Source organism: Trachypithecus francoisi, unplaced genomic scaffold, assembly GCF_009764315.1.
Source record: "Trachypithecus francoisi isolate TF-2019V2 unplaced genomic scaffold, Tfra_2.0 Lachesis_group3, whole genome shotgun sequence".
Taxonomy (NCBI): domain Eukaryota; kingdom Metazoa; phylum Chordata; class Mammalia; order Primates; family Cercopithecidae; genus Trachypithecus; species Trachypithecus francoisi.
The window spans coordinates 87,778,059-87,790,503 of record NW_022681468.1 but is presented as its reverse complement, the minus strand read 5'-3'; the positions used below and the strand labels follow the sequence as shown (position 1 = coordinate 87,790,503).

The window sequence follows — 12,445 nt, the reverse complement described above, 5'->3', positions numbered from 1 at the left end:
ATGAGCATCTTGACATGTTCTTTCCTAGTCTGCTTCTCTGTGTTTAAGGGACTTTGTTTTGACTTTATTGCACTTATAAGGTGCATGTAATGCTGTATCTTGCTTTTTTCTCTTAACCTTCTATCAGTGACATTTACCTAGGGCACCACCTAGCTCCTGTGATCAAGTGAAGCATCATTTCATTTATTTTATTTTTTTTTTTTACAATTTAATAATTTGATCAAAAATGATGCATAAATTGGGCAGCACTCAGAACCAAAAGAAAGATCATCTTCTGTGGGAGTGCTATGTGCAGTTATTGTCCTAATCCTTATTCTCCTGTGGGACATTTGGGTTGCTTCTAGTTATTCACTCCCACCCAAAGCATTTCCTTCCCATTTCTTAATACTTGGTTTCAAGGTTATTTCTGTAATGTAGGTTTACAGAAGTTGAATTATTGGTCTTGAACATCTTTAAGCTCTCGGCACATACTGCCAGATTTTCCACTACAGTTGTACCACTTTTAAGACCAATAGGATATCACTGTTAATAAATATTTGTTAATCCATAAAATAATAATGCCATAAATACAAAATAATGCCATGAAATCCTCATGACAACCTGGAACATGGTACTTTTATCTCCGTTTTATAGCTGAGGAACATGAGGGTAAGAGAAGCCTGGAAACTTCAAGGTCAACAACTCAGAAATCACAGAATTGCCATCTGAACACTGTCTTAATGCTATAACACTCATTCTTAAATGCTAGGCCATACTATGGCAGGTGAAAGAGTCAACATGTTGAGTCTGAGAGGCCCATGTTTGTACCCTTAACCGTGTTAACTAACAATCGGCCACTGTACCTGGCTTGGCAGACACTTTGTTCAGTTGTTGGAGTGTTTTTACTCCATCTGAAATGTCCAGCAGCTGACCAGGGTGATGTTTCTGGAAGGTATCTTTTCACATCCATCACGTTATGAAATGGGAGACGAATTTGCTTCTTGACATTGTCCAGCAATAAATCTTTCCAGAGTGTTCAACTTGTTTCTTTGTAAATTTTCTTTTTCTTTGTTTTAGACATATGTCTTTTTTCAGTTGTGTGGTAGAAAGGCTTTGCTCTGTTAGTGTGAGATCAAGGTGGCATGGGTGATAGAACGCTGTCCCCGATTTGGGGGTAGCACCTCCACATTTCCAGTGCACATGAGGCTCCCTTATCCTCCTGCTGCTCCTCTTAGCAGCCCTGAGGGGTGAGGGTGGGGACACGGGAGCTTCGGTCTTTTTGGGGCCTGTTGGGTGGGTGACTGTGTCATCTGAAAAAGTCCCACAGGAGGCGCTGCTCCCTCCCCTTCCTGGTCAACAGTTGGTGATCTAAAGGAGTGCTTCTCAACCACGGCCCACAGAGTCACTGGGTAGTGACTCAAACTGGCAGGGCTATGGCACCACCTGGACCCACTGGAGCAGCATCCTGGGGTAGAGGGGCAGTGAGTGAGCAAGCATGGGTAATTTTTTCTTTTCTTTTTTTTTTTTTTTTTTTAAGACAGTGTCTTGCTCTGTCACTCAGGCTGGAGTGCAGTGGCATGGCCTCAGCTCACTGCAACTTCCACCTCCCAGTTTTAGGTAATAAGGTATTGTTAGTTGGGGAAGTGTGGTAGGGGAGATATTATTGGTAATAAGAAACCCTGCAAGTAAGCTGCCTATTGTTAGGCGTTTTATTGGGTTTAGTAGAGCTGGGTTATTTTCATTAATGTAGATTGAGGTTGAAAAGCGAGGTCGTCCTGTTAGTGTGAGAATAATAGTCCGAGTGCTGTAGGCGCTTGTTAGGGAAGTGGCGATGAGAGTGATAGATAGGGCTCAGGCGTTGGTATATGACGTCAGCAGTGACTAATATTTAGCAATAAATGAAAGTTTAACTAAGCTATGCTATTCTAGGGTTGGTCAATTTCATGCCAGCCACTGTGGCCATACGATTGACTCTAGCTAATAGACATCGGCGTAAAGGGTGTTTTAGATAAATCCAACTAAATAAAGCTAAACTATTTTTAAACTGTAAAATCCTAGCCAATGTAAAATAAGCGATTCTCCTGCCGCAGCCTCCTGAGTAGCTGGTACTACAGGTGTGCACCACCATGCCCAGCTCATTTTTGTATTTTTAGTAGAGACGAAGTTTCACCATGGTGGCCAGGCTGGTCTAGAATTCCTGACCTCAAGTGATCCACCCACCTCGGCCTCCCAAAGGGGTGGGATTACAAGAGTGAGCCATGGCGCCCAGCCAGCATGGGTGATTTTTAAAAGTTCCCTAGTGATTCTATTGTGTAGCTAAAGTGGAGAATCAGCCCATCTAAATGGTTTGAGTCCCATAGAGCAGCACTTCTCAAATTATCATGTGCACATGCCCCCTGGGGATCCTGGTGAAATGCAGAATCTCATTCAGGAGGCCTGGGGCACAGAGAGCCTGCGTTTCTAGGTCTCCAGGGATCCCCTACTGATTCTTACAGGTCCCAGGGACCATGGCGCAATGGGCTTTGGACAAACCCATCCCCACCTCCAAGCTCGTGGCAGGACAGATAACTAGAAAATGTTAAGGTGCTCCGAGAGACCAAAGTGTGGCACTCCCCAGCCCCCCATGATTCTCCCTAAAGGCCTGCATCTGAGGTTGGCACATGTCCTCTCCTGACTGCTCTGATGGGAAACAGCGGGCACAGAAAAGTCTTTTCTGCCCCAGGCCTCTTTTCCCAGTGGGATCTCAGGAATCCCTGCCATCCTGTTCTGTGTAACCCAAGGGACACACACAAGGGCCAAGGACCCTAATGGGACTGCAGCAGCCTTCACTGTGTACTGTTCAAAGAGCTTGAAGTAGAGACAGGACAGGGAAGTGACACCCTGGGAACCCCTGAGAATGAGGGAGATGTTTATGCAGCGACCTAACACAGAAAACCAAGTGTTGAAGAGGAGAGGAAAATAGCCTGACATGCCCGAGAAAGTTCTGTCCCCTGCTTAGCATTAAGAAAATTCTATTACATATTAATGAATTACAATAATAACCAAATCTTCATAAGGAATCTTGTGAGAAGCTACTAATTTATACCCATACTCAGAGTTTTAAGGTCCCACAGGTGGTACCAGCAGAACTGAGCCTGTGAGCCCCAGCCCTGGAGCTCACTGACAGAATTTATTAATTCCAGGGATTAAAGCCTACAGTGCCCCCTCTGTAAAGCCCAATTTTAATGCATTGCATGTTGGACTTCATTTTCACAGAATGTATTAATAAATATGTACACTAATGCAACAGCCAAGGAGCAGGTAATGCTCAAAGGGTGGCGTGTGGTCACGTGTGTGTGCTGGGATTGCAGTCACTGTGCTCTGCTCATCTCTGCTGTTTATGTTTCCTACGATATCTACACATTGCTTTTTGTTTTGTTTTGCCTTCTTTTGCGTCCAGAACAATAATATTGCAAGTTATTTTAAAATTATTGTTTATTTAAGTACTGATGATTTGTGATTAGAATCTAAGCAGTGAACCTCCTGTGCTTACATCCAAAGTTAGATCTGGTTCCACTGGCCTCTTTGCCTTGATGTCTTTCTGGAATAAATGTGGAATACTTGACTTACTATGACTGCAGCTGATACCCCTGCAGGACTCACCCTCTGAGCGTGTCCCCAGAGCCTAAGTTGGATTTGTCCCATCCCACCTTCTCCCAGACTTCCTGGGATGATAGGGAGTCCTGTTTCCCCTCTCCTACCCCCCAAATCCACCAGCCTCACTCAGGGCAGACTGTTCAGGCCTAATTTCCAGCTCCAGCTAAGAAAAGTTGGCTGCCAGAAGGAAAATTAATGATACTCAAAATTATATAGGGACAGTTTTCTCATGCTTTAAAAATCCCTGTAAGATAACGTGTTTGAAAACAATAATGTTCTTAGTATACTTCCGAGTATGCTTTAGAAAAAGACCCACACTTTAAAAAACACAGTGTCTACTTTTGGATGTTGGGGTAATGGTATTTTAAATTTTTTATTTGTGTACTAGGCATGCCTTTTCACACCCCCTACCTGTTGTGACTTGTGTGACCTCAGCTCATGTTTGTTTAGAATGGTTAATCCTTTCAAAGCCCCTGGATGTGGGGGGCTTTGCCCAGCTGGTATGGGGCCGGGGTCTGTGTGTGTCTATCCTGCCATGCGGCCCACTGTGTGTTTGTGCAACACAATTGTGTCCCAGGAAGGTATGTGACAATCTCCACCTCATTAGCACCGGCAGCAGTCAGCTCGCCTGCGGTGCAGGAAGAATGGCTAGAAAGTTTTGATGGGCGTAGAGTTTGCCAGCTGACAGAGCATCTGTCAATGAGATACTCGGCATGGGCTGCAGGGCGCCCACTGCTTTGACAAACATGTCATTAGATGTTCATTCTTCTGAGTATGTCTAACACCAGCCAGAGTGGAAAAACCAGTCCTGCCAGCCAAGGAGAGCTGTCTTGGAAAGTAGAGAAGTCAGGAAACTTCCAGATAATTCAGGTAGAGAATACTTGAGGAGACTTCTGGATTGCAGAGGGTGGGTGGAGCTTGATCAGCCATCACCCAGGCAGGGGCTCACACCCCCAGCTCTCTGTGAGTGGCCATCGCTTCGGTCCTGAAAGCCCTGCCACAGTCACACACCTCTCAGAGCCCTGCCCACCACCGGACCCAGCATGGACCAAAGGAGGAGAAGGAACATTCCAGAAGGTCTTCAAATTCCAGGTTGTTTCATGGCTACTTCCAATGTCTTGTTTTTTTCTCCTTTGGCTTTTTCAAATCTGCATTTGAAATATAATTTCTTAATACAGGAGCTGAGAGGTTTGCTCAAGCGGGGGCTCTTCCTGCCTTCCAGAAACAGAAGTAGGAAATAGGTCGAATTAGGAAGAGCCTCTAGGGTGGCAGCCGGCCTTCTTGTCAGGCCACAGCAGGAAAGTCTACAAAGGACAGATCCCCACTGATGAGCCAGCCCACATCTCTGACTTGTTCCTCCTGTTGGTGTCCTGCCTGAACATGCTGAGTTGTATTCACACCATGGGAGCCACAGGAAACAGGGCAGGCAGGGCCTTGCAGCAAAGGAGATTTCAGCCTGGCTGCAGGAGCAGGCCAGCCCCTCCAGGGAGCACAGCCACGTCTGGTCAGGAATCTTTTAATGAGTGAGGAGAAGGACAGGGAGGCTGATTGGTGGCCCAGGTGGCGGGCGATGTGGCTGTGTGCGTCCATCCATGCAGGTGGCAGTTAGCACAGCTGTGCTTCACGCTCACAAAGCAGAGCCCAGCTACAGATGCTCCAGGCCTTGATAAGCTTTTGAACATTCGTTTTAACCCGAGGCTTAGATCTTCTCCTATTTACTTGTCTGGAATGTGCTTGCTTACTTGTAGCAATGGGGAGCTGACTCCCTAGCAACAATGCCTTTCTGTGGACAGCTCTGGTAGGAAGTGGATGCTGTGGGGCTCTCCTCATGCCTGGCTTTATTCATTTAGACAGATCGGAATCCCTTAACCCATTTCTTGGAGTCACTAAAAGCAAATGTGTTGCCCTCCCTGCAGATTCCTTTTTAGGCTGAGTAAGCCATCCCATTGACAGGCCGTCAGCAACTTTACACGTTCCACTTAGATATCACGATAGCTTTTTGACTTCTCTGTCTGTGGGCTAATTATTAGGCCATACACACCTAGGTCCACGGGGAGAGCTGCCCCTACTGCCTCCCCACCCTGCCATGGATGAGCACCCCCACTGATCCACCCCATTCTAGGTGGCCCAAGCCTGAAGGTGGTGGCTCACCGGAGCCCCAGTCCTCATCCCCTGCCCAGCCTCCCCTACCCCATACTCCTGACTTGGCCTTCTTTATGTGGGGTGTACAGGGTAGCCCTATCTGGTGGCCTCTGTGCTTGCTAGGGAGCAGCCCAGGCTCACTTGGCATGCATTCAGCCACCAAGAGAGAAGATTTTCTTACCAGCCATCTGCCCTAGCCCCCATAAAGAGGTCAGCAGCCTGAGAGCAGGGAGATGTCCGTGTGGGCATCCCTAGGCCTCTGTGCAGAGGGACAAGGATTTTTACCCCTCTTGGTTTGCTTGAGTCAGACTTTGAAGGAGCCATCACTAGGGATTTTTATGAAATTCTTTAGTTCTCTGGGAATGGAGCCCTCCCACCCCACCACTCCCAATGCCATGTAAGTCTAAACTTGAGTGTGTGAATTGCACGCACATTTTTGGAAAGTTTGATGAATGAAAATAAGGAGCTGCTATTATTCTTTGGAAGCCCCAATTCTGAGTCCCTTCACTATTCAGGCCACCCTTGGATTCAGTTTGTCCAGATTCTACTTCATAGCCATCTTGCTACTTATTGGGTGACATTTGTCCTAAAGAAGAAAAGAAAAAAACCAAACAAAAACACACATCTCAAGCAATAGAATCCTCCCTGAGCTCATCACCCCCATGCTGCACAATGAAGCACACATTAATCAGAACTTATATTTTCAACTGTAAAGAACTTTTGAGGATTGCATTTCCTTTCGCTAACGCTGCTAGGGTTGTGCCTGGTGACATCCTCTCATCCTCCATTCAACATCCAGCACCCAGGGGCCGTAGCATGTTGCCAAGTGTTGGCTTAAAATCACCTACCTGGTCATTTCAGAAAACCAAGAACAAAAATAATTTACATGACACTTTGAACTTTTCAGTGACTTAGAGATATTTAAAGGCAGAGAACATTTTAATCGATTATTTTAAATATGGAACCATGTTGCGATGCAAATTTGAGGTTAGGAATTGAATATAAATGGATAAGAATGGCTCTCTGAAGTTCCTGTTAGCAGCTTAGTTTGTACTTGACACAGCCATGTGAACTCGGAGAGATAAGTGGGTGGTAACAGGTGGCCCACACCTGCAGGACCTCGCTCTGCTGGATGGGGGAGGCCAGGGCAGGGCTCCTCCAGTCATTTTGCCCCCACCCCAGCTTCCAGGCTCAAATGGCTCCAGTGGGCAGCCACCCCAGTCTCTGTGCAAACATCACAAGCACCCGTGGGTTCAAAAATAAGAAGCAAGCAAAGAGCGCCTACCTGACAGTGGACTACGAGCATTCTCCTGGTGCCTGCCTCCTCCCTGAAGGTTAAGAAAAAAGTTATTTATATGGAATTCCACAATTTGCACAGTGGATTGAAATGATAAGGAGAAAGCCACAGTTATTCTTGGCCCCCTTTCCATCATGCCCATGGGTAATCACTGTTAGCTGAGTGTGTTTTCTTTTATTTGTTTGTTTGTTTTGACACAGAGTTTCGTTCTTGTCACCCAGGCTGGAGTGCAATGGTGCAATCTCGGCTCACTGCAACCTCTACCTCCCAGGTTCAAGCAATTCTCCTGCCTCAGCCTCCTAAGTAGCTGGGATTACAGGCGCGTGCCACCACGCCCAGGAAATTTTTCTATTTTTAACAAGATGGGGTTTCACCATGTTCCCAGACTGGTCTGGAACTCTTGACCTCAAGTGATCTACTTGCCTCGGCCTCCCAAAGTGCTGGGATTACAGGCATGAGCCACAGCGCCCAGCCTGAGTATGTTTTCTTCCTAACCTCTTCCAAAGCACAAATATGGTTCTCTTTGTGTATATTTCGGTTTTACATGCATATTCAGCTGTACATACTATTGTGCAACCTTTTTCTCTTGAGTATGTCTTCTTTTCTCTTGAGTATGAGTTCCCTCTATATGCACCACATTTGGTGTGAATACAACCATGTTTCATCAATCTCTTATTAAAATGTCTTCAGATTCTTTCTACCTTTTGCTTCTAAGAGTTGAATATTACTTCATATGCCCCAGAAGAATGGCAGGATCACAGAATAAGCACATTAAAAATTACCAAAGGAATGCATACCCCTGGTTAATGAAGGCTGTCAGACAGAAGGGACTATAATATAGGACAAGCAACAAGGCCCTCCCCAGTGTCAACTCCCAAAAGAGTTGTTATTTCCTGTTTCTGGTTTTAGTTCTTCAGGTAATTACCATTTCTCAATGTAAAGAAGATGCCTGCACCTCTCTATTGCTGATCTGTTGAAACGTGTCTGTTGACTTCCTGCCATGATAAATGAATATTTCCTTCCCTTTTGCACCCCATCTATCTGCTGCTCCCTCTGCATTTCATTCTTTTGGGGCTGACTCATCCCTAGGTTGCATTTGTGACTTTAAATAATATGTTCCCTTCGTGATGACAAGTGCCCGGAGACTCAGTATTCTGTGGGGCCCTGGAGACGAACACCACCCCCACTCCCTGCTACCTCCATCCACCTCCCACCTCCCACCCAGGACTCTTACTTTTCGCCCTTCGATTTAATTGGAATGCATCAGCGAGAAAATGCCTATGAAAGAGCTCCTGGGAGGCTCCTGCAAGAGACTCCGCGTTCCTGAGGGCATCTTTATTTTGCCCTCTCCTGCAATTTCAATTGGAATCCTCTGCCTTTGGAACCTTCTCCCTTGTCCTCTGATGTGGTGTTATTCTCACTGCTCTGTGGTGACCTGGTTTTCCCTTTGAGAAGCTTTTAGAATCTTCCCTGTGTGCTTGGTCTTCCAAAATTTCCCAGGGAAAGACCTGGGTGAAGGTCCTTTTCCATTCCTGCTGCTTGGCACTAGGTAGGCCAAGCATGTATCCTTTTCATGCCTGGGACATTTCTTGTATTTTATTTGATAATATTTTTCTCTTCTGCTTTTGCTATAGTTTTGTTTTGTTTGTTTTTCTGGAACTCCTATTAATGAAGATACAGGTTGCTTATCTTTTCACTCACATTTTCCAACTGTTGTTCTTTTTCTTAATATTTATAAACTTTTGACAAGTCCCAGTAACTCACGCCGGTAATCCCAGCACTTTGGGAGGCTGAGGTGGGCGGATCACTTGAGGTCAGGAGCTCCAGACCAGCCTGGCCAACGTGGCGAAACCCTGTCTCTACTAAAAACGTAAAACTTAGCCGGGCATGGTGGCACACACCTGTAGTCCCAGCTACTCAGGAGGCTGAGACAGGAGAATCACTTGAACCTGGGAAGCAGAGGTTGCAGTGAGCCGAGATCGCGCCACTGCTCTCCAGCCTGGACAACACAGCCAGACTCCATCTCAAAAAAAAAAAAAAAAAAAAGATTTGCTTGACTTTGTCTTCTAACCTCTCTATTGAGCATTTCATTTTGGAACTCAATCTTAATTTCCAAAACTCTTTCCTGTTCTTGGTTGTTTATTTTCATAACATTGTGTGCTCCTGTGTTATGTATGCAGTATTTTCTTGAATTTCCCAAAGGATCCTAATTGCCATTTATTTTATTTTATTTTGGTGTCAGTCTTATCTTCTCAGTTAATTTTTATTTATTTATTTAAAAAGTCAAAATCATGTATTGAAACCAACATTTTACAGTGAATTCCAGACAAATCAATAATTATATGATTCAAAGCATTATTACGGAAATTTTCAGTCCGCTGACTTTGTAGGCAAAGAATGTCTATAAATTACAAAGAAAGCAACTTCCCAGGATACTAAGTCAGTGAAAACACTGGCAGAAAAATATTTTTCACTGGCACTTATTTTTGAAGTTAGTTTTAATGACCTCTGCATTCTCTATATTCTCTATATTTCTTCTAAGCCCCAGCTTTGTGTTTGTCTTTATTAATTCAGCATGATTATTTCAACCATTCTTACGCATCCATTTGTGGAGGACACTGTTCCGGATGCTGGGGACACAGCAGGAGTGTGGCCTCTGCTCTTACAGGGCTTCCAATTGTAGCAGGAAAAGTAGACAGCAGAGAGCAAGAGAGCTGAGCAAGGTAGCTCCTGTCTGTAATCCCAGCACTCTGGGAGACCGAGCAAATGGATTGCTTGAGCTCAGGAGTTTGAGACCAGCTTGGGAAACATGGCAAAACTCCATCTCTACAAAAAAAAAAACAAACAAACAAACAAACAAAAATAAAACAAAAAAAAAATTAGCCGATCATGGTGGCACACACCTGTGGTCCGAGCTACTTTGTGGGGACTGAGGTGGGAGGATTGCTTGTGCCTGGGAGGCAGAGATCTCAGTGAGCGGAGACCGCACCACTGCATTTCAGCCTAGGTGACACAGCAAGAAACTGTCTCAAAAAAAAAGAAAAAGGAAGGAAGAAGAAAACCAGAGAGTGATGCTCAATGAAGCATTAGAGTAAGATCATGTACAAAAGAGGCACAATGTGGCCATTTTTATTTGTTATTAGGTAAAGCATTGATGTTGAATCTCAGGTCTGCTCAGTTGATCAGAAGGAGGCAACCACAGGAAGGCTGGGAAGAAGAGTGTTTATCGAACATACTGAAAACAACAGAGAATGATATGCCCAGCCCTCCCTCCTGTGCCTAGTCTTAGTCATACACTCCAGGCTATGTCAGAGCCTGCTATGGTCAGGGCCCTGGGAAGCCAGGAAAATGTCCTCATGAGGCTTCTATTCCAGCGGGGCAAACACAGTACATAAACCTGCACCCTACTGTCAAGAGTGAACAAGGCCATGACAGAGATCAACCACGCTGCAGGGATGGAGAGTGACATGCATAGGGCACTATTGCCTATGATCAGAGATCAGGGAAGGTGTCTAGGGGGAGGTGGCATTTACAGAGAATGAAGTGAATGGAATCAGGAGGTCAGTCCTGCAAAGGAGCTGGGGAAATGGTGCTCCTGGCAAGGCATCAGTGAGTGCAAAGGCTGGGCAGCGGGAATGAGATCGGTAGGTTTGAGTGACTGCAAGATGACCTGTGCAGTTGGGGCAGAGTGAGAGAAGCACCAAATGGGGCTGGAGAGGTGAGCCTTCACAGCAGGAGTGTAGATTTTGTTCCAAGGTTGATGGAAACATCTGAGGAGCAGCATGATCTTGTTTAGGGAATTAGAAGGCTATTGCCAGAGCTCTGGAGAGAAGGCACCAAGGGAGCCAGGATGGTGGGGTAGGAGTGGGAAGAAGAGAATGCACTGAGAATAGGTTTCAAAAGAAAGCTATCAGGACTTGTGTGGGTATCCATGCACAAGTATGTAACAAACCACCCTATCACTTGTTGGCTTAAAAGAACAACAAATTATCATTTCCCAGGTTTCTGTGGGTCAGGAATCTAGGCAGGGCCCAGCTGGTGGTTCTTCTTGCAGGAACAGGCTTTGATATGGGTTAGGTGAGTGAGGAGTAAAGGAAGGAGGGATCAAAGATGTACCCATCACTCAGATTTAGCCAACATTAATATTTTGTCATTTTTGCTTCAAATAAAATATTTTAAGAAGTCAAACCTTACAGGTACAGCCAGAAACCCTTTGGATCGCTCCCTGATCACTGCTCTCCTTCAACTCCAAGGGTAGCCATTATTCTGAAGTTAGTATGAACCCTTTATGGCTGTATGTGTGTGTTTGTCTGTAAATACACGGTATTGTTTCTGCCTTGCCAGGTGGATCCCCTCTGGGCTACCACTTACTGTATGGGGATTGGCATGAACTCCACAATATCATCCACTGAGGTTAGGGAATAGGCTTTATTAAGAGAAAGAAAATCACAAAGCCTGAATCTGCAAGATGGTGTGACATGTGGCCCCCAGCCTCTCCTTTAACAGAAAGCTATTACAGGGCCTTTACTGGGTAGGGCTGGATGGGGCTGGGTCCTACTCCAGCCAAGGGTCCAGCCTGGGCCTTCCCTCTCAGAGCCTAGCCTGTCAATAGCATGCTAGCTGTGGGTGCTGGCTGCTTACATGGGGCAACACGGGGTCTGTGGGATGTGCAGTCCTCTATGATGCAGCCACTAGACCCGTGGGAAACTGAGCTTGGGTGCTCTCACTTCAGCTGGGAGAAGGGGGCATCTCTCAGCTGGCTCATTGTCCAGCTGTGGTGGGGATGGGGTAACCAGAGTTCTGTTTTGTCAATCCTGCTCCTTTCAGAACAGTTCCCATACAAAAATGTTGGATTAAATATTTTAATACTGTACCAATCTTTTTGCAGCTTGCCTTTTCAACCAACATAAGTTTGATAATATAAATACGTACTATATTTTTCAAGAAGTGGGATATATCACTTTGCCTATAAAACCATACAGGCCTGGTGCTTTTTAATGGGTAGATGTCTCACTATTGATTCTCTGTCTTTAAAGGTTATCGTTTTATTTAAATGTTCTATTTCTTCTTGAGTTATTTTATGCAATACAATTTTTAGATAGTTATCCATTTAATCTAGATTTTCGAATATTTTAGCATGAAGTTCATAATGGTTCAGGATTTTAAAATATATTTTTAAACTATCTTACTAATTTTTAATAGATGAATTACACACAATTTACTTATACACAATTTAAAAGTACAAAAGGGAATACAACGAAAAGTACCCATTCCCGCCCCCCACCCAAACTGAGTCTTCCAATTGCCCTCTCTTCCAAAGATTCAGGGTTAATACTTAGTTCCCCTTTTTTTGGCCTCAGAAACCACCGTTTTTAGGCCTGAATTCAAAAT

General features: G+C 45.1%; 1 protein-coding gene across 3 annotated transcripts in view; it reads left to right on the top strand.

The window, feature by feature from the left end:
- Nucleotides 1-12,445, top strand: part of LRRK1 (leucine rich repeat kinase 1) — a 147,831-nt gene that overhangs the window by 6,088 nt on the left and 129,298 nt on the right. The window lies entirely within an intron of this gene.